This window comes from Larimichthys crocea, unplaced genomic scaffold (genome assembly GCF_000972845.2).
Source record: "Larimichthys crocea isolate SSNF unplaced genomic scaffold, L_crocea_2.0 scaffold539, whole genome shotgun sequence".
Lineage (NCBI taxonomy): Eukaryota > Metazoa > Chordata > Actinopteri > Sciaenidae > Larimichthys > Larimichthys crocea.
In genome coordinates, this window is record NW_020857047.1 from 252685 (window position 1) to 276869 (window position 24185).

At 43.3% G+C, this 24185-nt stretch overlaps 8 non-coding genes across 8 annotated transcripts; all 8 read left to right on the plus strand.

Annotated features, from left to right (window-relative positions):
* Positions 1-14374: 14374 nt before the first annotated feature.
* trnae-uuc (transfer RNA glutamic acid (anticodon UUC)) lies at positions 14375-14446 on the plus strand. Its single transcript has one exon. It is a non-coding gene; the product is annotated as a tRNA-Glu (tRNA).
* Positions 14447-14832: 386 nt separating this feature from the next.
* trnae-uuc (transfer RNA glutamic acid (anticodon UUC)) lies at positions 14833-14904 on the plus strand. The gene has a single exon. It is a non-coding gene; the product is annotated as a tRNA-Glu (tRNA).
* A 388-nt stretch (positions 14905-15292) lies between these two features.
* Positions 15293-15364, plus strand: trnae-uuc (transfer RNA glutamic acid (anticodon UUC)). Its single transcript has one exon. It is a non-coding gene; the product is annotated as a tRNA-Glu (tRNA).
* Positions 15365-15760: 396 nt separating this feature from the next.
* On the plus strand, positions 15761-15832 carry trnae-uuc (transfer RNA glutamic acid (anticodon UUC)). Its single transcript has one exon. It is a non-coding gene; the product is annotated as a tRNA-Glu (tRNA).
* A 396-nt stretch (positions 15833-16228) lies between these two features.
* On the plus strand, positions 16229-16300 carry trnae-uuc (transfer RNA glutamic acid (anticodon UUC)). The gene has a single exon. It is a non-coding gene; the product is annotated as a tRNA-Glu (tRNA).
* Positions 16301-17065: 765 nt separating this feature from the next.
* On the plus strand, positions 17066-17137 carry trnae-uuc (transfer RNA glutamic acid (anticodon UUC)). Its single transcript has one exon. It is a non-coding gene; the product is annotated as a tRNA-Glu (tRNA).
* Positions 17138-17533: 396 nt separating this feature from the next.
* Positions 17534-17605, plus strand: trnae-uuc (transfer RNA glutamic acid (anticodon UUC)). Its single transcript has one exon. It is a non-coding gene; the product is annotated as a tRNA-Glu (tRNA).
* A 391-nt stretch (positions 17606-17996) lies between these two features.
* On the plus strand, positions 17997-18068 carry trnae-uuc (transfer RNA glutamic acid (anticodon UUC)). The gene has a single exon. It is a non-coding gene; the product is annotated as a tRNA-Glu (tRNA).
* Positions 18069-24185: the final 6117 nt, after the last annotated feature.

Here is a 24185-nt window from a genome sequence, read left to right on the forward strand (position 1 = left end):
TAAATGAATGTATAAACTATAAAATAAATAGATAAATAATGGTTGAATGTCTGGTAGCAGTGGCTGCCAAACGAAGACCGTAAAAATCTTATAGTCATCTTACATGCATTTCTATGTAAAGCAGAAAAAAACTGTATATTTAAAAAAGTATTTCTAAGAGTTATTCTTAGTAGAAAATAACTGTACACTGCCAATTTGCTGTATATACCTATGTACAATATATTTTATTTACTATTGCTATTTTGATATTTTATTATGTATAGTTTACTCTTATATTTTTATTCTTATGTTGTCTATTGTCACTGTGAGTATCTATTTTGTAAATATTGGTCTAATACTTAAAATAAGAGCCTGTTTGCTAAATTACAGATAATGTCTGTAATTTTACAACAGTTTCGAGTTTCGTATATAATTTAAAAAACAGAAAATGTCTGTAAATACAAAAAAAAATTATATCCATAAATGTATGATTTTATTTAGTACATATACCTCGTCACTCCCCGTAACAAAGCATAAAGCCCAGCACAGCAGAGACTGATGATGATTCATTTCCCCCCCTAAAGGTAACACAGAGTCAGAGCCTACAGGTGGAGGCTGGGGTTTATTAAACACTGTATTAACAGCCACTGACAGCTTAAGTATGTGTATGCGTTGCAGGGAGTTTACTGTTGGCGTTGACTGCCCGAACCAGCTCGCAGGCTACACTGCTGATGGCTTCGAGTCACAGCAGAGCTAATGCTCCCGTTCAGCCTCGGGGGCGAGGGTGATGACGATGTTTGATTTCGTTTGAAGCACGCTGATAAAGCATGCATTTCACAAAGTCTTTACACGAGGCAGTTTCACCCCTGCTGTGAGTAAATGAGAAATCCACTTTAGAGGAACATGCGAGACAGCTGAGGGATTAATAACCCGGCTTTGTTTATTCTCAATTTGTTTGTGAGCCACAGGTGTCCCCACCGGGATCGAATAAACAACAAAAGTCATCCATCTCAAACAAACTCTCCTCCACAAAACTCCCGTTTCACTCGCCGCCTCCTCTTGCTAAACTTTCCCTCCCTTCATACCTGCCGTCATTCCCCTCCAGCTCACCTACACCGCCCTCTTCTATTGCCGTCCTCCCCTCAAAGACCTACGCCAAGCATCTGCAGTCCAAGTCCGATCCTCCCGTCTCCTCACAGCCGCCAAGACAGGGAAACACTGCCGCTGACCCCGAGATGCCTCCAGGAGGAGTTGCATGAGTGTGTGGGCGTGTGACCTCACAGCAGGCCCTGTCAACTCTCACTGTAATGTCCCGCCTACAGCAAGGTGAGGGAGCACACACACACACACACGCAAACAGACAAAAGCAATGACCAGTCAAAGAGGCCTGTCAACTTCAGCGCTTGTCCTGACCTGAGGCAGCTCCAGATGTGAAAGACAGAAAGTGCATGTTGGTCAGAACATTACAGCTGCTAATAGTAGAGCTACTGTGGGTGGACGGGTGGAGAGGTGGAGCGTGTGGACACTAATATAACTCACCTCCATCTCAGGACCCTGACACAAATGACATAGTTGCTGCTGGGCGTCTGTGGCCAGCCGTCACCGGCAGCTGTTGTGTGTAAAGACACTGGATTTCCAGCAATTTGTTTCTGTCAGCTGTCGCGGTGCGTTCAAGTGCAACGTTTAGCTTAAAGCCCTTTACAGGTAGGTGTTTCATAACATCGCAGGCTTCGACTGTCTGTTAAGGCGGGAGAGCAAGAGAAAGAGGGAAGAGCAGTGAGTTTAAAAAGCTATGACAGACAGAAAGAAGTTTTCTCACAGGATGCAAGACTGATGGATTTCATTTTTCCATTGAAGCTTTAATCAATGACAGTCGTGGACGTGAGGGACGCTCAGCCTCTTTTCTCATAGTGAACAGTGCTGGGAAACTTTTAATAGGTAATGCATGACATACTGCTGGTTACTTTCATCTGAAAGTAATAAAGCAATATTACTCCCTGTGTAGAGTAATCTGTTACCGGTTACATTACTTGAACCCGTTCACCAAAATAACCACAGAAGCACAGCTCAGCATTATAACAGCAAATCCAGTGCTTGGTAATTTAAAGTTCAGTTTCATTTCAGAAGTTATGACACTTTCCCAACAGATCAGGTCTAGACTGACCCAACAATGCCCACCATGAGCGAACACCTGGCGACAGTGGCAAGGTAAAACCTCCTTTGTAAAATTCGAAATAGCCAAGTTTCAAACAGTAGGAGGAGGTTGGTATGCATATTTATGTGCGTAAACAGTCAAAAAAGACTACTAAATATCTACACACAGTGGTTTTAATCTGAAAAAGGTGGTCCGAGGGTTTATTTACACTTTAAGCAGTAACAATTGTTGTTGCAGTTCAGGCATGCAGGCTACAAGTCAAGCATGAAATAAACAAGAATAACAGAGGAGGAGGTGTGTGAAAGAGGAACTCGCTGTGGGTCAGAGAGTTAAGATGATTGTGGAAAAAAAAGTGGCTGCAACTCGATATCAGGACACTTTCAACTAAATGCTGTAAGGTGAAACTTGCTGCTGCTGGAATGACAGTGAACTCAAAGCTCTCCAGTGCTGGCCAGCAGCTCTGTGCAAGATGCTTTATGGAGTATTTCTGGGTCGTTGCTTTGTAGAATATGGACCGGGCATGAATCTGCCGTCCACGGCAGCAGCGTAGATCAGCGCTCGTGTCAGGATCTCAGTCAAGGGTTGGTTGAGACGCTGAGTTATGGCTGCGGTGGACTGTTCTCCTCCAGGCAGGACTTTATGGGGTCACCAACTGTGCAGCAGTACTCAGCATACCTGGACACACATTCACAAACACACACACACAGATGTGTCTAACCTGAAGGCTTTTCGTGGCTCTGTCAGTGATTCAAACCAGATGATTAACGGGCTAATTATCATGCTCTTTCTCCCCACTAAGACACCCACAAACGTGTCACCCTCTGTTTGACCCTCTTCTCTGTTCGGTTCACATCTTTTTACTTTTTCCTGCTTTCCAGCTCTTATACCCCCCTCCACACACACACACACACACACACACACCCCTCCTGCCCTTTTCTCCTAATCCTTACTTAGATTCCTCTGCTCAGAACACAGAGCTAATTAGCTCATTTCAAATCAGAGCAAGAGCCGCATAGCTGGCTTTTAAAAAATCTGTGGCACCAGCAGATCATTAGATTCCCATTGCCAGAGTATTCTGCAGAATCCCTGCTAAGCAAAAGCATGTTAAAGGAATCACGGCCGGTGACTATTGGCAAGAGCGGGGCCCGAGCCTGGATGACAGTGCTTCACAGTGACATGGAAAAACAACACCGGAGGGTTTTCCTTCCACACTAACTGCTGTCAACTAAGCTCAGAAACAGACAGAGAAAATGATGTGAAAAAGAGAGAAAAAAGGAGAGAAAGTTTGAGACTGGGTCAACTCTGTGTACCCTTGTCACATGTCATTAGTGTACTAGTTTCCCCACTGTAGCCTTGTCGCCGCTAACAGCACGTCTGACACCAAAAAACAATGAACACACATGCGCGGCGGCGTACACGCGGCCCATTCGACCGTGGGCGCTCGAGAACACATGTCAAACAGAAAGCGGACGCGCTACAAGCAAATGTGCGCTGCAGGTTGTCAGTTCACTGTTGGCAGGCTGTCTCTCCACAGTTCAGCTGGTCCACAGCACACAAATCAAACACACCTTTTCTTTGCTCCACTTTAGTGCTCCGACTCCCCCGATACGAGTTTGTCTGCACACATACAGACAACTCGTGTAAGGATCTCGAATTGTTACAAATACTCAGAAGACCAGTTGCCATGACCATTATAACAGTAACATTACCAGTTGATCCAGGGCTTGTGTCAAAGCCTGTTTCACTGGATGATGTTTCCAACACTGTAAGGTAAGGTAAGGTTTGTTTTCTTGTGAAACTGGTCAGATATTTATTAGAAAATAGACTCAGGGTGAAGATGAAGCAAAACAATGAAGCCAAAAAAAATGCTGAAATCCAAATATGTTGAAAAGTGTGAATGAAATTTTCATATTTTGTGAGTACATTTCTGACAATGTTAAGATAAAAGTCGCAGTATTTTAGAATTCTGTGGCTTTAAATAATTCCACAACAAATGAGTTCATAAACTTTATCACACAAAACACTGAGGAAGGAAGAACTAGTATTCAGAATACAAGTTAATATACACAGTATATTTTTATATTTTTATCTCCACCAAGGAGGTTGTGTGCTCAGTGCTGTCACAAACTACAGTTCCTCAAATGTCCACTTGAGGCTGGCTCTAGAAGTGAGTCAGTCTCCATAAGTCCCCATGTTTCACAGCAGAAATAAACATGTTTACAGCCTGGTGCAAAAAACTGTTTTGGTCTCGGTAGCTAATTTAAATGACAACTGTACTGAGGGTGAATTTATATACAACTCACCTGTTCAGGTTATATTAAGGCGGGTGTCATTCAGGCCACCTCAGGTCCACTTCCATAATCCAGAGCCACCACACTGAGCTTCACAGTGGTTCTTCAGAAACCTGTGGGTGACGTCACCGGTGTGACCTCCATATTTTATACAGTCTCTGGAAAGAATCCATTATATTCCGGAGTGTATCCACAGAGCAGCTACAGGGATTATTTTTCACTTTTGTTTTTATTGCATGGTTGTAACACTGATGTTTATGTCTGTGGCAAAATGAACTGAATTCATCACGCATGCATGAACCCGTCATAATTAAAGCGGTGTGCCATGACTAAACATACAACAACACATAAGAGCCACTGCAGAAATAAAACACTCTCCCTCGCAGTTATGACTTTTGTTTACTCGTGTAATTGATCGTGTGCCTGGTTCAACGAGGTGCATAAAATCTGCTGTAGTTTTTAAATATGTCTATTTTTGTTCATTGTACCGAAAATTACTCTGAGCTGCATTTCTTGTAGAGGAAATTGTTCCATAAATAAAAGTTTGATGTTGAAATCTGCACCTGTTATAGTTTAAGACTTGGTGTAAACTGACACGTGTGGGTGGGAAAATGAGTGTGTGGATTGATGTTAACCTGCATGTTTCTGTATGAAATGACTGTAGAACGAATAGAGCTGTATTTTATATCACATGTCAAAGTTTTGAAACAAAGTCTGGTTTGAATATGAGATTTTTTAGCACCCCTGTTGTGGAGAGTCTGTTTGCCCCCCGATGGTGATGATAGTTCCTCTGCACATGTGTGTCGCCTCTGGCTGTTTGTTAACAAAAGCAATACTGACAGTCCCTATCCTTCCATATTTAAACACACACACACACATAAATACTGCGTCATCTGTCAGAGTATGCAGTAGTGTGTGTCGAAGCCCCGTGGCTAGTTTGGTCGTGCTAAGTGGTTTTTTTTGTTGTGTTAATTGAGTCACTATGATACCAACCTGAGGCTATATCCACACTGATATGAACGCATTCAAAAATAACATTTTACATGTGCACACATCACTGTTTTTAGGTCACTTTTAAGAGCTTTGAAATGCCACAACTGTCTAAAAACAGCTTCATTTCTTCATCCAGTGGCTTTCTGCTTCTTTATCATCACTTATACTGCATTTCAACACAAACATACACTTTAATCTTTATCGTTTCCATATTTTGTTCTGTTGCCAGACGACTAAATCAGTGTGAAACAGAGATCTGACTATGGCTTATAAATGCTACATGTTGATCAAGGTCATGGGTTTAAATAGCTGTCAGTGCCCTCGGAGTTGTCTGATAACATCGCACGGATACAGCTGTATTCTGTTAGCTAGGTTTGCACTGAGAAAGAGCAACTGCAGAGGTGACAGAAAGTTGGCTCCTCAGCACGAATGCCACGCAGCAGCCTGTCTGTGAAAGCATTTAAATCATCATTTCGGAAAATAATGTTTTCCCCATTGACACTACAACATCGGATTGTCTTTTTTTTTTTCTACATGAATCCACTCTGGAGAGTGTTTTCAAAAAATATCTGGAGGTGAAGCACAGAAAGAAGGCCAGACTGCAGAAGATCTTTTTGGCATTGTGCCCTTATTGGCATAAAAAATGACAGCATCAAGACTTCTGTTTATGTTGAATTGACAAAGCCCTCTGGTGCCCATAATAATTATGACGGGGGCAAATGAGGAAGTCTGCGTAGGGAGGTTGTTGGGGAGAACGAATCAACAAAACATTGGACCTCACCATGAGAAAGCACCGTTTCTTTTCCTGCTTCGAACACGTCAACGTTGATGTTTGTCAGTTTCGATCCTCCGAGCCAGTGGAAGAGTTCGTTCAAGGATCTGAGAGCAGAAACGTGTCGAAACCTTCATCTGTAACCTGGATTATGATTATTATTGCATCACTCTTGCAGTCGTGTCTTCTTATCAGTTCGACGTTAACCTGCATTAAAGGTGCTCCACGAATAAAGATTGATTGATTGTTTTTTGTGGACACATTACTACGATTGTTCCCCAAACTTAACCTCATGTTTTTTATTACATAATTTTTAAAAGCTATGGAACGAAGTGTTTGTCTTGCTGATGGCGGCATCAGATCAGGAAACACTTCTACATGTCTTCCTGATCTGATGACAGGACAGATGAAGGTTTTAACACTTCCAGCTGCTCTCAGATCCTTGAACAAACTCTTTTACTGGCTTGGAGGATTAAAACTGACAAACATCAACGTTGATGTGTTCAAAACAGGAAAAGAAACTGTGTTTTCTCACGTTAAGGTCCAATGTTATGTTGATCCGTTCTCTCCAACAACCTCGCTACACAGACCTGACTTTCTCTTTTGCCCCTGTCATAATTATTATTGGAGGACTTGTTGGACAGTGACACAGACAGTAAACATGGGTAAGGAGAGGGGTATGACGCCGATGTGGAAGTGACTGCAGTTCCTTAAAACGTCCACTTGAGGCTGGCTACAAAACAAGTCTCCATAAGTCCCCATGTTAAAATGTCCAACTTCACAGCAGAAATAAACATGTTTACAGCCTGGTACAAAAAACTGTTTTGGTCTTTATAGCTAATTTCCCCGGTCATGACAACTGTACTGAAGGTGAATCTTTATACAACTCACCTGTTCAAACTGCTCACTAGCCTCAGATCCGCCGTTGAACCACATCTTTGTCAGATTTTTGGATTAGCCAGGAGGCTGTAGAGACAGAACAGCCAACATGGCAGCAGCCAGATTTTGAGCTTCAGAAAGCAGCAGGTGACGTCACGCATAAGCCGTCCATCCTTTTTACTGTCAGCGGGTATTACATACAACAAGGGCCCCCGGTGCAGAATCTGTTTGTATTTTAACAACCAGGCCACCTGGACGATCCAAAGATGCATTTTTAAACCTGAGAACCGACTGATAGCACGTCGACATGTGTGGAAACATGTAAATCAAACCAGATGACAAGTGTATCACGAGACTCGGCTCATAAAGGTGAGTTATTCCTACAATCAGATACAGTACAGTCACATTAACCATGATAAATCAGACTCTCGACTGTGGAACGAAGATTCCTAGAACGTATAATGAAATGAAACCTAAAACATAATTAAAAGTGGTGCATTTAAAAAGCAGAGTAGGGTTTCCTTCCCTGTGGGCTGCAGCCAAGCCAAATGCTGGCCCGGGACACGTAACGTGCTGCGCTTCTCTTAGTAAAATTGACGCTGACATTTAGGGTTAATACCGCTTGTCACTGTGATTTTTGCAAATATGCCTTCACCGCTAAGTGTTCCACCAGCTGTTTGTCTGTGTGCACATGTGTGTGTATGTGTGATTGTGTCTGCATGCGGTGTGGACTTAAACTGTCATTACAGCTGAATCCAGTCATAATGTCCACACCTAACAAAAGCCTTCCAGAGGTCGCTAAACACACACACTTACCCGTGTAGCCATCCAGAATATAAGAGGAAACACCCGCTACCTCACCCACTGACCCCCGCGCCGCACCCCATCACCCCCACCCACCGCTACCCATCCAGTCCCAACATCGAGCCCAGGTCTGTGTGGGTGTGAGCTCCAGCAGACCGCAGTGAGTGAGTCACTGCAGGCACGAGGGAGGAGAGGTGAGGGTGTTGTGAGAGACACTGGAAACCACCCTGGGAAAAGTGAATATGATTCAGCCCTCATACACAGAATCATAAACACACTGACCTGTAGCCATTGTGTGTTGCATGACAACAGGCCACCTGGCACCCGCACACACGTCGTCGCCCAGGTCAGTGGTCAAGTTGGTGACGACAGACATCGGGGAGTAGGGCTGGCCGGATGACGACACCCAGTGAGACACGTAATACGACTTGTTCCAGGAGAGCGAGTGTGTATGTGAGATGATTGCCTGTCTTCGTTCATTATTAGACCATCCATAACAGTCCAGCACAGTGCGTCCATAATTAACGGTATAAAGAAAATAGGATTTGAGGCTCCCCTTCCCCTTCTTGGTGATTTTTGTGACTGCTCGCTGGCTGGGGGTGACAGGAGTCTTCCCTTGCTGATGACTCACTGATGAGCATGTTTTGGATGAACCGTTTGCCAGCAACGAGCCTGGAAAATGAGAGCAGGGGTATTCCAGAGTTACGGTTGCACCATGTAGTGATAATTGCAACTTGGCGTACGCTGACGCTTAATAAACGAATTACACTTTTTTTTTTTCAGGCAAGGAAGTGATATCAGAATACTTCTTTGATGGCTCACAGGATTTTCTTTTCTGGAGGGTGTGTGCGAAGGTCACAGCCTGTTGCAAACTTGTTTCCTACGTAGCCACAGGGTTGACTCAATAGACACATGTGCTAACCCTGTCTCCTGTACTTTTATGTACCACTATTATTGGTTCCCCACATGTTTAGATGGGAAAACAGGCATTTTTCCAGTGAATGAGGTGTTCTTGTAACGTACAGGTGGATCGGGGTGGATGGTTAGTCTACAACGCTCAGGACTTTGGTACAAGAGACCAGAGTTTGCATCCTGAGTGTGGTAAGCAGTGTTGCAGTACTCAAGATCAGTCTCGGGCAAAGAGGATTTGAGACTGGTCAAAACCACAACTGCAGTTATATCACTAGTGTTTTCCGTGAATCACCAAATGTCTCATTTGTCCCACCACAGCTTCATAATGAACCGAAAATATTTCAAAAAGTTTCACTTTAATTTCGCTGGGCAGCAACGTTGGTGCACCACCAAAGAGAGTAAAACAAATGAAGGTGAAAGCGGCTGAGAAACGGTTAGAAAAAGTTGTCTTACAGTCTGTAGTTATAGAGCAAACACCTGCATGGACACTGAAGAGAGTGGAATGGAGAGTTTAGGTCACGGTTTAACACCCAGACCACAAGCCAACAACTGCAAAGTTCCTCCAACAAATCAAACTCAATGTTTTATAAAGCAGCTCATTAAAAAAAATAAATGAACGTGAACCAGTTCATTTCTGGGACTGTGAACTTACTAAGAAAATGATTTTGGCTGTCTGGGAGGAGACTTCAGCCAAATCTTGTGTAATAAAATTTGACTTTCTCAAACCACAAAGAGTTCATCTGCAAAACACACATGCAGTCTGTAAATCCTGCAAAATGCTTACTAAGAAGGTTGGGACCACGCCTCACCCAAAGAGATTTGGTGAATATTTGCTGCGTGTTAGCTACATAAGCGAGTTACATACTGTCTGGTCTTGTTTTGGTCATGACCCATGAAAGTCTTGGTCTTGTTTTGGTCTTGATACACTGGTATTGGTCTCGACTTGGTCTCGGTTCTGGTGGTCTTGACTACACCACTGATAGTTAGGTTTAGGAAATAGAAGCTCAATGGTTACATTTAGAGAAGTTAAACTACAAACACAATATTCCTAAAGAAAGATCTTCGTTAAATGACTTGAATTTGTTGATGTTCAAGTCTTCTAGCAATCGGGTTGAATGGATTGGACTTCACGGGAGACCGCTCTTTGTTTCCAGTTTCCAACCGACAAGTCAACTTTTAATCATGTCCATGATCTTTCCATAACCTTAACCACGTGTTTATTATTGCAACCATGACAACAAAGGTCCTTAATGAAGTAGTAATTTTCACACAAACCGCAGTGTTTTTGTAACTCTAATCCAAAGTACTTATTTTATCTTGTTTTTCCCTTAAACCTAACCGACTTGTTTTTGTGTCTAAAACAGAACTACGTGGATGAAAAAACATATTTTGTCATTTCATTTCGAGGACTTGTTGCTTGTAAGAGTGGAAAACTAAAAATATATATACGTTTATGTTCAGTATCAAGATCGCACAGCAAGTTAGATACTTTTCTTAACGTTTCTGACGTTGCGTTTCCCTAAAAATGTATTTACCGCTGCAAATTTGTGGCTTATAAACACAATTTGTAGAAAATACATAGTTGCATATGAACCCCACCAGTGCCCTTAATCACCCTTGAAAACATGCACTCTTTTTTAAAAATGTCTGTGTTTGATCACGCTGACATTTTAAAGGGTTGTGTGAAGTGTGTGTGGCTGGAGACAGAGGACTTGCGGTGGCGTGGTGTTGTTGTTGTTTGGTTTGAGGTTGATGTTCACTTCGACGCCGTGCACTCAACTAACTAGATGCAGATCTTCAGGCAGGGCAGAGTGTCGAGCAGCTGTGGGCACAGAGCCACATACTCCGAATGTATACACACTCACACACACACACACACATCAGCCTGCTGGAGTATAAGCAAGGGCGTGCACGCACTGAAACAGATGAAAATATGTGCACACACACACACTGAGAACACCCAACAAGTTCAGAGGCATCAGACTGGAATGAGCTGCGACTGAGAATAGTCGCCAAACACACACACACACACATATTTCTGATATTATTTTAGTAGTTTAAAGCGCGTGACGTTATCAGAAAACAAACACGGCACCAAAGTTCATACAGCCGACAGCCACTCATACATCACGCACAAATACACAGACGCACACGTCAGTCTGACACATGACATGGTGGGACTGAAATACAACAGGCAAGGCATTCTTTTAATGTTCTTTTAAAGCTGAATTCTTTATTTAATGGTGCCTTATTGAACACATTGTCTCTGTTAGGGCTTAACTTTTGGCAGACTGTGTGTCCGTGTACGTGTGTGTGTGTGGCTGTGTACGAATCTGGTCATTGTAACAGTTTAACAGCTGGCTCATTATCTGCGTTTATACACACACATATGAAAACGCCATCAGGCTCGACCACATCAATTCATCTCAAGTATTACCTCGATTCATTCAGTCCATTTCGAGGTTTGCTTTGAGCGCATGTTTGTGTGCAGGAGTGTGTGTGTTTCTGTCGCCGCTGGCTTCTTTTTTTTTTCTTTTTTTTTAATGCATCCAATGACTGAATGTGTGCCATTTTCTCCCCACAGGATCACGTCTAAAAATGGAGACCAGGGCTTTAGAAGAGGCTAACTGACACAGGAAGGAGAGTTCATGTTGGTGTGGCATAAATATATTAATAATAAGGCCACAAAACATTTCATAAAAGGAACGGATCAGCTTAAAACTCATTTACAGTCGGATGTTGTCTCCACACACCCAAAAGAGGCTGCAAAAAGAGAATAATGACTTTAATTTCCGGTAAACAAGGACCTTGTGGATAGAGGAGTGAAGAGATATCTGTGCAAAAGTCCCGCAAATTAAGTAAAAGTGAGAAATTGCAAAGTGCTTGCACTGTCAGTGGTCTTTCTAAAATTGAATTTCTGAACAGATTTTTTGTTTTGAATCAGAAAAACAGATCAATTCTCTGATTAATTAGTTTAAATCTAATGCAAAACCTGTGAGCTTTATCTAAGCAGTGGTATTACAGTGTCATGAGGTGTTTAGCTTTTCTCTGAGCTGTACAACATCTGGAAGATGAACACAGACTGAGGTTCTAAACCTGGCAGCGTGTTGAAGGGAAGGGGGGATGTTAAGAAGCCCATTTTCCATCACCTCCATCGCAGGCTGTCATCGCTGAGAGCTGCAGTGAAGTGTATAATGTAAAATAAATCTCGTCACTGGAACATCTCCCTGTTTCTGTTGTCAAATATTTGCTTGGCTTAAAAGAAAAACTCGATTTATCACAAAATGCTCGCAGGGAAAGATCTAGGGCATGTTGCAGTGTTGTGATGTGAGAAAGATATTGTGACTAGCATGATCAACAAGATGACAAAGTTTTCTCCTTTGTGTAAATAGTTCATTCAGCCGAGGTGGCTTACAAATCACACGGGAAATGATACACACAATGCTTTCATTATCTATATTTATCCAGTTTGACAGGTTGCAGTCTGGTTAGTTTGAACTGGTTTTAAAATTAGTCCACTTTAGTAACCACGTATTTGTTTCTCGACGATGAAAAGAAGACAATATGACAGAGGATGTGGCGGTGTGAGTGTCATATCTGTTCTCAAAATGTAATAAAGGTTATGACTGCTTCGTTAACAAGAACATCTGAATGTTAACACTGCCACTAATCATGAGTCTCATTATTCGTTGCCTGTACTGTCCTTTCTGGTCACATTCATTCCTGCCTTTCTTTTCTTTTCTATTGCTGCAGCCTGCTAGAAATAGCACATAAAGTAAGCTTGTGAAAATGCCACAGGCGACAGCTTATGACAAAGCTGCGACTACAAGAAGCTATTAGCAAGCTTGCCAAACAGTCATTAGCAAACAGCAAAGTTTTCGCTAAGTATGAGCAGACAGAAGCGATGTAGTGTTTGTTTTTACTTGAGCCTGTCAAAACTGTTCCTGGAAAGCAAGAAGAAGGAGAAGTTGAATTGATTTCTGTGGCGTCTGGGCAAATAAATATGAACCTGAGGGAGAAATAGTGTGTCCACAGGTAGTAGATGACAAGTGCATATGGTTGTGTGTGTGTGTGTGTAAAAAAGACTTATTGATGCCACATGTGTGAATAAAGGCTGGCGGTTTTGTCACCAAGCGTGTGAAGCATCACATCGCGGTGACACATCTCTGTGACAGCTCCCAGCGTAAACACCACAGCTGGACTTTGACAGTGATAACTAGTGACAAGGAGAGGGAGAGGAGAAAGGAAGGAAAGGGTAGGACACTTGTAGATAGCAGCTGTAGGCCTGACTTCATGGCTTCACAAAGCGCTTTGAGCAAGAGGCTCTCTTTGAGCAATGCAATTGCACAGTAGAAGTCCATGAATCTTAAATCAGCTCCATGCGTGACTCGGAATTAGATGTCGCTCCACTTTTGAGGAAAGGCGATTCAAAAGCAAAAGAAAAAAAAGTGGATTCTTTTAACCTTGCCCCCAGTTTTATGTGCAGGTGCTTAATTTTAGGTTGTGTTTATGTGCATATGAGCACCTGTGACCTTTTTCTCTGATGTTGCACCTCCTCGATGAGGTAAAACACCATCAATTTACTGTCCTAATAAAGAGCTCTGGGTCATATTCACCTTTAAGGGCAAACTCCTCTTAAAACACACATACACACACACACACACTTTGGTGGCTGCAAGAATAAACTACAGTCCTTCCAGAAAAGGTCTCTCTTATGAAGCAGGATAGTCTCATTGCTCATCTTTACAGCTGTCAGTTAGCAGAAGAAGCCCAATGCATGTGTCAGCCTTTTCTTTAATAGGGAACACAGCGTCTCTACACAGCCATTGATTTACCTCCTCCACCCTCGCTATCTCTACTATCACCCAGAGGTTTGATAAGCACGAATTAGATAAAATTTGCCCTGGCTGTGCGTGCGTGTGTAATGAAAAACAAAGGAGGGAATGAAAAAAAAAAGAAATATATAAAAACACAGACGAGTGTGTCTATGTGTGTGTGTGCTCGCTTACGTTCACCTCGGTGCATTTGTGCTTCTGCATCTGTTCGGAGAGCAGCAGTAAATTGAGCAGCTGTATTGTATCCTGTGAACAAAAGAGGCCCATTTGTATAAATTTGGCTTGTAGAACGTTTGGCTCTGAAATGCGCCCCTAGCGTAGCAGATTTGATTACATGGGTATCTGTTGCTCTGCCTCAGCAGATAAAACAGGCCATCAATAGAAGAAGTGAACGTGTCCCCCAAAAACTTGAACATCATGTGTTATCAACCAAGCTAAGAGTTCTTGAAAGAAAAAAACTATTTATCAGTATTAAAAAGGTCAGAAGTGTTTTTAGCCACGCGAGTAGCATCTCTTCCAGACAGAAGAACACACTCAATTAATAAAACAATAGATTAGTTAAGTAGTGAAGAAGACCACATATTTCTCAAGAAGCTTGCTCCCATAGCTTCCTGGACCATAAGTTGGTTACCACAAGAAGGCAAGTTACACTCGCTACTAGATTGGGGGCATCACATGACATAAGACCCTTATGGTTATCAACCAGGTAGCCCATGGGTATGGGAATTATGGGTTCACATGACCTTAAAAAATGTCCCATATGGTCTAGCGGTCAGGATCCCTGGTTTTCACCCAGGTGGCCCGGGTTCAACTCCCGGTATGGGAATGCTCCTTTGGGCAGGCTGGACCATGAGTTGGTTACTCGCTACTAGTTTGGGGCATCACATGACATCTGTTATGGTCTTGCGGGCATGATCCCTGGTTATCAACCAGGTACCCCATGGCTATGGGAATTATGGGTTTAGGTTAGCTACCACGGGAAGTACAGTTGCTCCACACTATGAACAAACTCCTTGTTGCTAAGCCTTTTGATCGTGAAATTGCTCATTTGCATCACAACTGCATTGCGTCAGGCTTCCACTTCTCAGACAGAACACCCTACCCCAAGCAGAAGGCACAGAAGTTTTCAGTTTCTGCTGACAGTGGCAAAAATAACTCCTCAAACTGTGATGGTACAGTGGACTGAACAGATCACATAACCAAAAAAAAACATCCCATATGGTCTAGCGGTCAGGATCCCTGGTTTTCACCCAGGTGGCCCGGGTTCAACTCCCGGTATGGGAATGCTGCTTTGGGCAGGCTGGACCATAAGCTGGTTACCGCAAGTTGCACTCACTACTAGATTGGGGCATCACATGACATCCCGTGGGCATGATCTCTGGTTATCAACCAGGTTGGGTATGGGAATTATGGGTTTAGGTTGGCTACCATGGGAAGTACAGTTGTTCCACACTATGAACAAACTCCTGGTTGCTCCCCTTTTGATCGTGAAATTGCTCATTTGCATCACAACAGGGAGTAGCATTGCGTCAGGCTTCCACTTCTCAGACAGAACACCCTACCCCAAGCAGAAGGCACAGAAGTTTTCAGTTTCTATTGACAGTGGCAAAAATAACTCATCAAACTGTGATGGTACAGTGGACTGAACAGATCCCATAACGAAAAAAAAACGTCCCATATGGTCTAGCGGTCAGGATCCCTGGTTTTCACCCAGGTGGCCCGGGTTCAACTCCCGGTATTGGAATGCTGCTTTGGACAGGCTGGACCATAAGTTGGTTACCACAAGAAGGCAAGTTGCACTCGCTACTAGATTGGGGCATCACATGACTTCCCGTGGGCATGATCTCTGGTTATCAACCAGGTTGGGTATGGGAATTATGGGTTTAGGTTGGCTACCATGGGAAGTACAGTTACTCCACACTATGAACAAACTCTTGGTTGCTCCCCTTTTGATCGTGAAATTGCTCATTTGCATCACAACAGGGAGTAGCATTGCGTCAGCCTTCCACTTCTCAGACAGAACACCCTACCCCAAGCAGAAGGCACAGAAGTTTTCAGTTTCTATTGACAGTGGCAAAAATAACTCATCAAACTGTGATGGTACAGTGGACTGAACAGATCCCATAACGAAAAAAAAACGTCCCATATGGTCTAGCGGTCAGGATCCCTGGTTTTCACCCAGGTGGCCCGGGTTCAACTCCCGGTATGGGAATGCTGCTTTGGACAGGCTGGACCATAAGTTGGTTACCACAAGAAGGCAAGTTGCACTCGCTACTAGATTGGGGCATCACATGACATCCCGTGGGCATGATCCCTGGTTATCAACCAGGTTGGGTATGGGAATTATGGGTTTAGGTTGGCTACCATGGGAAGTACAGTTGCTCCACACTATGAACAAACTCTTGGTTGCTCCCCTTTTGATCGTGAAATTGCTCATTTGCATCACAACAGGGAGTAGCATTGCGTCAGCCTTCCACTTCTCAGACAGAACACCCTACCCCAAGCAGAAGGCACAGAAGTTTTCAGTTTCTATTGACAGTGGCAAAAATAACTCATCAAACTGTGATGGTACAGTGGACTGAACAGATCCCATAACGAAAAAAAAACGTCCCATATGGTCTAGCGGTCAGGATCCCTGGTTTTCACCCAGGTGGCCCGGGTTCAACTCCCGGTATGGGAATGTTGCTTTGGGCAGGCTGGACCATAAGTTGGTTACCACAAGAAGGCAAGTTGCACTCGTTATTAGTTTGGGGCATCACATGACATCCCATGGGCATGATCCCTGGTTATCAACCAGGTTGGGTATGGGAATTATGGGTTTAGGTTGATTACCATGGGAAGTACAGTTGCTCCACACTATGAACAAACTCCAGGTTGCTCCCCTTTTGATCGTGAAATTGCTCATTTGCATCACAAAAGGGAGTAGCCTTCCGTTAGGCTTCCACTTCTCAGACAGAACACCCTACCCCAAGCAGAAGGCACAGAAGTTTTCAGTTTCTGCTGACAGGCTGACACTTTCCTGCTGCCAACTTTAATCCTATGTTACATTTTATGTAATGTGAAAAATAAATCAGAACAGATACAGTGTACAGTTATCCATATTTTCAACTGTAGTATTCTGAAACTAAATACCATACCATACCTGAATACCAATTTCTATCAACCAGGTTGGGTATGGGAATTATGGGTTTAGGTTGGCTACCATGGGAAGTACAGTTGCTCCACACTATGAACAAGCTCCTGGTTGCTCCCCTTTTGATCGTGAAATTGCTCATTTGCATCACAACAGGGACTAGCATTGCGTCAACCTTCCACTTCTCAGACAGAACACCCTACCCCAAGCAGAAGGCACAGAAGTTTTCAGTTTCTATTGACAGTGGCAAAAATAACTCATCAAACTGTGATGGTACAGTGGACTGAACAGATCCCATAACGAAAAAAAACGTCCCATATGGTCTAGCGGTCAGGATCCCTGGTTTTCACCCAGGTGGCCCGGGTTCAACTCCCGGTATGGGAATGCTGCTTTGGACAGGCTGGACCATAAGTTGGTTACCACAAGAAGGCAAGTTGCACTCGCTATTAGTTTGGGGCATCACATGACATCCCGTGGGCATGATCCCTGGTTATCAACCAGGTTGGGTATGGGAATTATGGGTTTAGGTTGGCTACCATGGGAAGTACAGTTGCTTCACACTATGAACAAGCTCCTGGTTGCTCCCCTTTTGATCGTGAAATTGCTCATTTGCATCACAACAGGGAGTAGCATTGCGTCAACCTTCCACTTCTCAGACAGAACACCCTTCCCCAAGCAGAAGGCACAGAAGTTTTCAGTTTCTATTGACACTGGCAAAAATAACTCATCAAACTGTGATGGTACAGTGGACTGAACAGATCCCATAACGACAAAAAAACATCCTATATGGTCTAGCGGTCAGGATCCCTGGTTTTCACCCAGGTGGCCCGGGTTCAACTCCCGGTATGGGAATGCTGCTTTGGGCAGGCTGGACCATAAGTTGGTTACCACAAGAAGGCAAGTTGCACTCGCTACTAGATTGGGGCATCACATGACATCCCGTGGGCATGATCCCTGGTTATCAACCAGGTTGGGTATGGGAATTATGGGTTTAGGTTGGCTACCATGGGAAGTACAGTTGCTCCACACTATGAACAAACTCCTGGTTGCTACCCTTTTGATCGTGAAATTGCTCATTTGCATCACAACAGGGAGTAGCATTGCAGGCTTCCACTTCTCAGACAGAACACCCTTCTCCAAGCAGAAGGCACAGAAGTTTTCGGTTTCTGCTGACAGTGGCAAAAATAACTCATCAAACTGTGATGGTACAGTGGACTGAACAGATCACATAACCAAAAAAACATCCCATATGGTCTAGCGGTCAGGATCCCTGGTTTTCACCCAGGTGGCCCGGGTTCAACTCCCGGTATGGGAATGCTACTTTCAGGTGGCTGGATGTTGGTTGCCTACCACAGGAATGATGGGCTGTAGTAGGTAGGGATCACAAGAGACAAGAGTTTTCAGTAGGTTGAGTTATGGTGGTGGCTACAAGAAGATTCCCAGTTGAATTCCACCATGGTTAGCAGGGCTGAGACTCTCCTGCTGCCAACTTTAATCCTATGTTACATTTTATGTAATGTGAGAAATAAATCAGAACAGATACAGTGTACAGCTGTCCACATTTTCAACTGTAGTATTCTGAAACTAAATACCATACCATACCTGAATACCAATTTCTACACAATGTTTCTTTAAGTGTAAAACATTTTCTGTGGATGAGAAAAAGCAGAAACCAGTGAACCATGAACACACACATGTAACACAAGTTAATATACCACAGACAACCTCCTGGGTTTGAGTCGACTCTGAGATTCCTGATACGTGAACAGCCCTCGTTGTGACAGAGGCATGTTCATGTTAACTGTGGTTATTGTTCTTGGAAGGTGCCACTCAAATATATTAGGAAACAACTTTAGTGGTTGCCTACCACAGGAAGGACAGTGACAGTAGTAGGTGGGGATCACATGAGAGAACAGTTAGGTTGAACTACAGTGGTGGCGACAAGAAAATTCCCAGTTGAATATTCCACCATGGTTAGCAGGGCTGAGACTCTCCGACTGTTGGAACAGTGGAAACACTAACAAAGACAGTTTTGGTAAGTTTTATTTTGTTTCTGTTCTGATATTAAATGAAATGTGTTTTTTAATTCATTTACCACGCACCACTTCCAGCAGTGAGCTTTAGTGTATTTAAAAAGGTCTAGACTATTTTCCTTCATCACATTATTGTTAATATAAGCACTCCAGTGAGTAACTAACCACAATGTGAGCGTTGATTACCGGCTATGAAACATTACCCTCTTCCATTTTATAATGCCTAGTTGTATTTCTGTGACTATTTTTTGTGAAAGTTACACAAAAGTAGTACAACACAGAGAATAATATTGAATGGTTAAATGTTACTTTCAGATGAAAGTAACCAGTATTAAGTAACTTGCCAAACACTGGTTATCAATACACATAAAAATATATAAACGTATATAAAAGTGTGTGGAGTAGATGAGTCATTTATTTCCCTGGCCGGCCATCAAGAGTTTATCCCCCATGTCTCCCTCTCTGCTTTCTTAGTAAATAAAAAACATTAAAGCTCAGTGGACTGCTCACTCTATTTATGGTTAACATATGATTATTCACTTTCCCCTTCTCCCCATTTTGTTCAAATTTTCCAATTTGAAAAAATAAATAATGTTTCTAAAGTAACTAATGTTTCTCTTTAACCACTCATCCCTTGATATTCTTTTGTCTATTCTTTTCTCCTTTAGGTCCAGTTGTTCCAGACTCAGTTTTCTATCTGTGGTTGAAACGTAATGCCTGTCAGGAGAGTGCACTTACTGGACGAATGCTGGCTCCCTCCACACACACACACACTGGCAAATTTCCATTTAAGCCAGCACAATCTAATACTGTACATAATCAGAGCTACACACCCCACCTGCATCCTCTTCAGTCTAAACCTTTACATCATTCTTCCATTCATCCCCCGATCTGTAAAAACCTCTTGTTCTTTGAGCTCAAACCAACATCTCCCACTTCACTTTCTCATTTTTCCACACTCCAAAGTTAAGTACACTTTTTGAGACGCTGATAAAAACTGACATTAATCCACAAGCGGCAGACATTCAGTGACTGACACAGAGGAAAGGATTTGTAACGGTAATCTATACAACCAATGTGATTTATAGATTCATATCAGGGCAGGAGTAGTATGGAGGCTTCTGGGTATGTGTGCATGTGTGTGTGTGTGAGTATGGAGGCTTCTGGGTATGTGTGCATGTGTGTGTGTGTGTGTGTGATTACCTTGGCTCAATGAGGCCGAGCTCCATTATCTCCACCTGTTGATCGTCACCCTTATTACACTAAACCAACAAAAAAATCCTCCCGTTTATACTGGCTCTGCATACTGCTCACATGAGTTCACATCTACCACACACGCTGAGATAAGCTACCATTGTGTGTGTTTGTGTGTGTGTGTGTGTGTCTGACTGAAGTTGACTTGACCATTTTGTCATTTGGATCACTGCACTTTCCTTTTAGCTGCCTCAAAGCAACGCAAGAGAAAAATCACGGCAGGGTGTAAACTTTACAAACCGAATCTTGTCTCAAAATGACCTCACAACAAAACGAATGCAAACAGAGAAGGATGATGGAAACAAAGGGCAGCTCGACACCGGACGTTGAGAGGCAGGGCAGTGTCTGTTTGATGCTCTGGCCCTGAATGTTAGTGAAGTCTGCTAAACTAGTTTTACTCTTCTAATGCTCAGTGTGATTGACTTCTCTGCAAACAGCGCTGTCAGCTCTGTGAGGTTGAACTATGGCTATATATTCTACTTTCTCGGAGTAGAAATCTGATGTTTTAACATCACAGATGATGAACCAAGGCATTCAAATGTGGGTTTTACAGGTGAACTAATATAGGTTGATATATGAGTTGAGCAAGAAATGTTAGTGTTTTGGACCATCTGGAAGAGGGAGGGTGGCAGAGCCAGTGTTGTGCCAGAACTGGAGCAATAATTAACTGGCTGGCTATGTCTTGTTTGATGTCTGGCTGTTAGCAAAGTTGTCAGTCGCTGGTTTTTGATCATAAGTAAAATCATCAGAACAGATACAGTGCACAGCTGTCCACATTTACAACTGTGGTATTCTGAAACTATATTTGGAAAAATACCAATGTTTCTTTAAGCGTAAAACATCTTCTATGGATGAGAAGAAGCAGAAACCAGTGAACCATGAACACACACATGTAACACAAGTTAATCCATGAACACACACATGTAACACAAGTTAATATACCACAGACAACCTCATGGGTTTGAGTCGACTCTGAGATTCCTGGTGCGTGAACAGCTCTCGTGGTGACAGAGGCATGTTCATGTTGACTGTGGTTATTGTTCTTGGAAGGTGCCACTCCAATATATGAGGAAACATAACTTTAGTGAAGAGATCCAAACCATCGGACACACATACAGTAGATCTGCTGTATATCTTCAGTGTCAAGGAGGTGTGTGTGTGTGTGTGTGTGTGTGTGTGTGTGTGTGTGTGTGTGTGTGTGTGTGTGTGTGTTATCCAAAGCTGGGAAAGAGCTCTTGAGATGAGATTTCAAATTCCCAGTTTAAAATGACATCTTATTTATGGCCATCTAACTAGGTTGACATGATTGGAAAGCATTAGGGTGAGTGTGTGTGCGTGTGTGTGCGTGCATGTACTGTGTCCGTGCATGTGTTGTGTATGTGCAGTTAGCTCTGATTGCTTTCGGTAGCATTATTAACCTCGTCGGTCAGGAGCAGTAAATGAAATGTCAAACATCATATCAGTTAGGAGGAAGATATTCATTCTTTCTGTCTCGCACACATACACACACTCAGTCTCTACTTGACAGCAGAAATTACCATTCTTCATGTAGAGGACATATAACCGGCATTACACTCACACGACACTCTGAATAGCAATGAAATGACAATTGCTGCCTAATCCCGGTCTCCAGTTTGGTAGATTGATATGTAAATGAAGGCAAATGAATCTCATCCCAGAAACCTGACCCCAACACGCCGGTCCACGCCGGGCCGTCAATCAGCGGCCTCATCAGCAGCAGCGCAGGAGCAAACGCAGCAAAGCATACCTTAATGGTACTATCAGTCCCATCATGCCGCGCATATACATCCCTGTGGATTAGGCCTGAAACCTGCATCTATCATTATTGAGCTCTGATACTGCTATTAGAGTATCTTTTCCCCTCTGTGGCTCCCCTTTCTATCCTCTCGCCTGAGGAAAGAATGTAAAAATCGCTTTCCATTTAAAAGAAAAAGGGAAAACAGGATTTTTCTCACAGGGTGTGGAGCTGGAAGACCGTACACGTTCACTAACCAGCACTAAGGACTGTGTTCTAACCGCGGTCATGGCTATCATGAAAAGCAATCTTGTTCAGACTGTGGAGAATCAGTAGGAAATTAGCCCTCCTATTGTCACTGATTTAGAGGAAATCTTTGATCGTTCTTCTCACATTTGATGACTACGTTTGACGGATGATCTATGGAAATTGTCTCTGCTGTCTGCCGCCTCAGTCTGCTATCATAATCGCTGACAGGTAATCACAATTGTAGGACCATAAGGCCACGTTCAGACTGATATTAACTATCCATGCAGCCTCCTCATTTATACAGCAGGTCCACGATGCAAATGCCTCCAGGAAAACCATGCAGGGCCATTCACTAAAAGTGGAACTGGCAATCTTCCAGACATTTGTCTCTATTCGTCAGGAGATCAGGACCACCAGACTGTCTTAGTCATAGACATCAGCACTACTACGACTTCAAAAACTGGGTGTCTGGGTGATGGGAAATGCTGAAAGGAAGCGGAGTCAGTGTCGTGCCAGAACCAGAGCTGGACAAATAAGCAATGTAACTGGGCTCAGCAGCCAAAATGGACAAAATGACAGAGGCAAAGAGGCCAAAGTGGATGTTGACATTGAGCAGTCAGTCAACGAACATGAACATGGAATGGTCAATACCAGAGGAAAGGCAAAGGAAGACAAACAAACCCAAGAACCAAGCAAAGTCCAATGTCTAAAGAACAGGCAAGGCCAGAGAAAACAAAGCTGTAGTGAAAAAAACACTAGGAATCTGGAACACTTGACATATGGACAAAGACAAAGACAGACAACATCAAAACACAGGTGAAATTGGTGGGACACCAATGGCAGGAAGTAAAGTTACACACGAGGAGAAGGGAGAATTACAAAGTAAGGAGGAGGAAGTAGGAAACAGTGAACAAGAAACCCAAAACCATGACAAAAACTCTGTGAGAGCAGAGCAGTGTCCAGACGCTGAGAGCTCCAGCAACAAAATTGATGGTATAAAATCTGCAAAAACGTTATAAGTGTCTTAAAATCATGCCACAATTTATGCCAGCACACGTTCCTGGTAGACTTCAATGTCATAGTACTTGACGGAGGATGAAATAATTGTCACCATGACAACTTTCCAGAATTGTAACCTCCTTCCTGAGTATTATAAACCACTGTGTTTTGGCGTCTAATAAGCCTCAAAACCCAATGATTTATTACTTAAACGTCTCAATTTTATTGAATCTTATCACTTGTAGCAACACAGCCACAAAGTAGATGGAAATCTTAGAAGTGAAGGACAAAAAAAAAACAGTGGAAAACACAAGGACGACTTCCATGAAGCAGCCTTAAACTCTCAAGAACATGCACCTTGGTCTGTTGACCCACAAGCTGGCCCCTGTGTCTATGATCCCTGAGATACTTTTGGTGAACCAGGGGCTTGGAATCAGGCCACGGAGAGCATGAAATAGGCTTTTATCATAATCACGGCCTCCGGTCTTTTGTGGTAGCCACTGCAGAAAATCCCCACCCTGCATCCTGTGCGGTACTGCTGCTGGATCCTCCACACGAGTTCTTTTGAGGGTCGGGTAACAGCGCAGAAGAGTGCAGCAATCATGTAACAATCATGTGGAACGATGAAGGCTCGCATTCATATGCAGAATCACAACCAAGCTGCCAGGCTCCTATCAGCGCACCGCGGAGTCGAGCGCGGCCTCGCAGCAGAGTTCACACTGAGATGTGAAGCAGACTGAAGCGGACTGTAAGAGGAACTGTAAGAACAGGTTCTGTTTCATCTGGATTCATCTCAGCTGGTAGATTACTGGCAGGTGTTTACACAAGGCTTCAAGGAAGAAACTCTACACGCCCTCCCTCCTCCTCTGTGTGTGTGTGTGTGCTTGGAGTATATGTAGTGTGTGTGTGTGTGTGTGTGTGTGTGTGTGTGTGGCATGTGTGTGTTCCTGTATTTTCTGAATGTGAAATCAGATTAAAGTCGGGGAAAGGGGTGTGGGGTGAGCTGCAAGTGCTCAGCTACGCTCGCTTTACTCTGAGGTATGTGAGAGTGAATGTGTGTGTTTGTGTGTGTGTGTGTGTGTGTGTGTGTGTGTGTGTGTGTGTGTGTGTGTGTCTCTGTTGGGGGTGCAGTGGGGGGTTG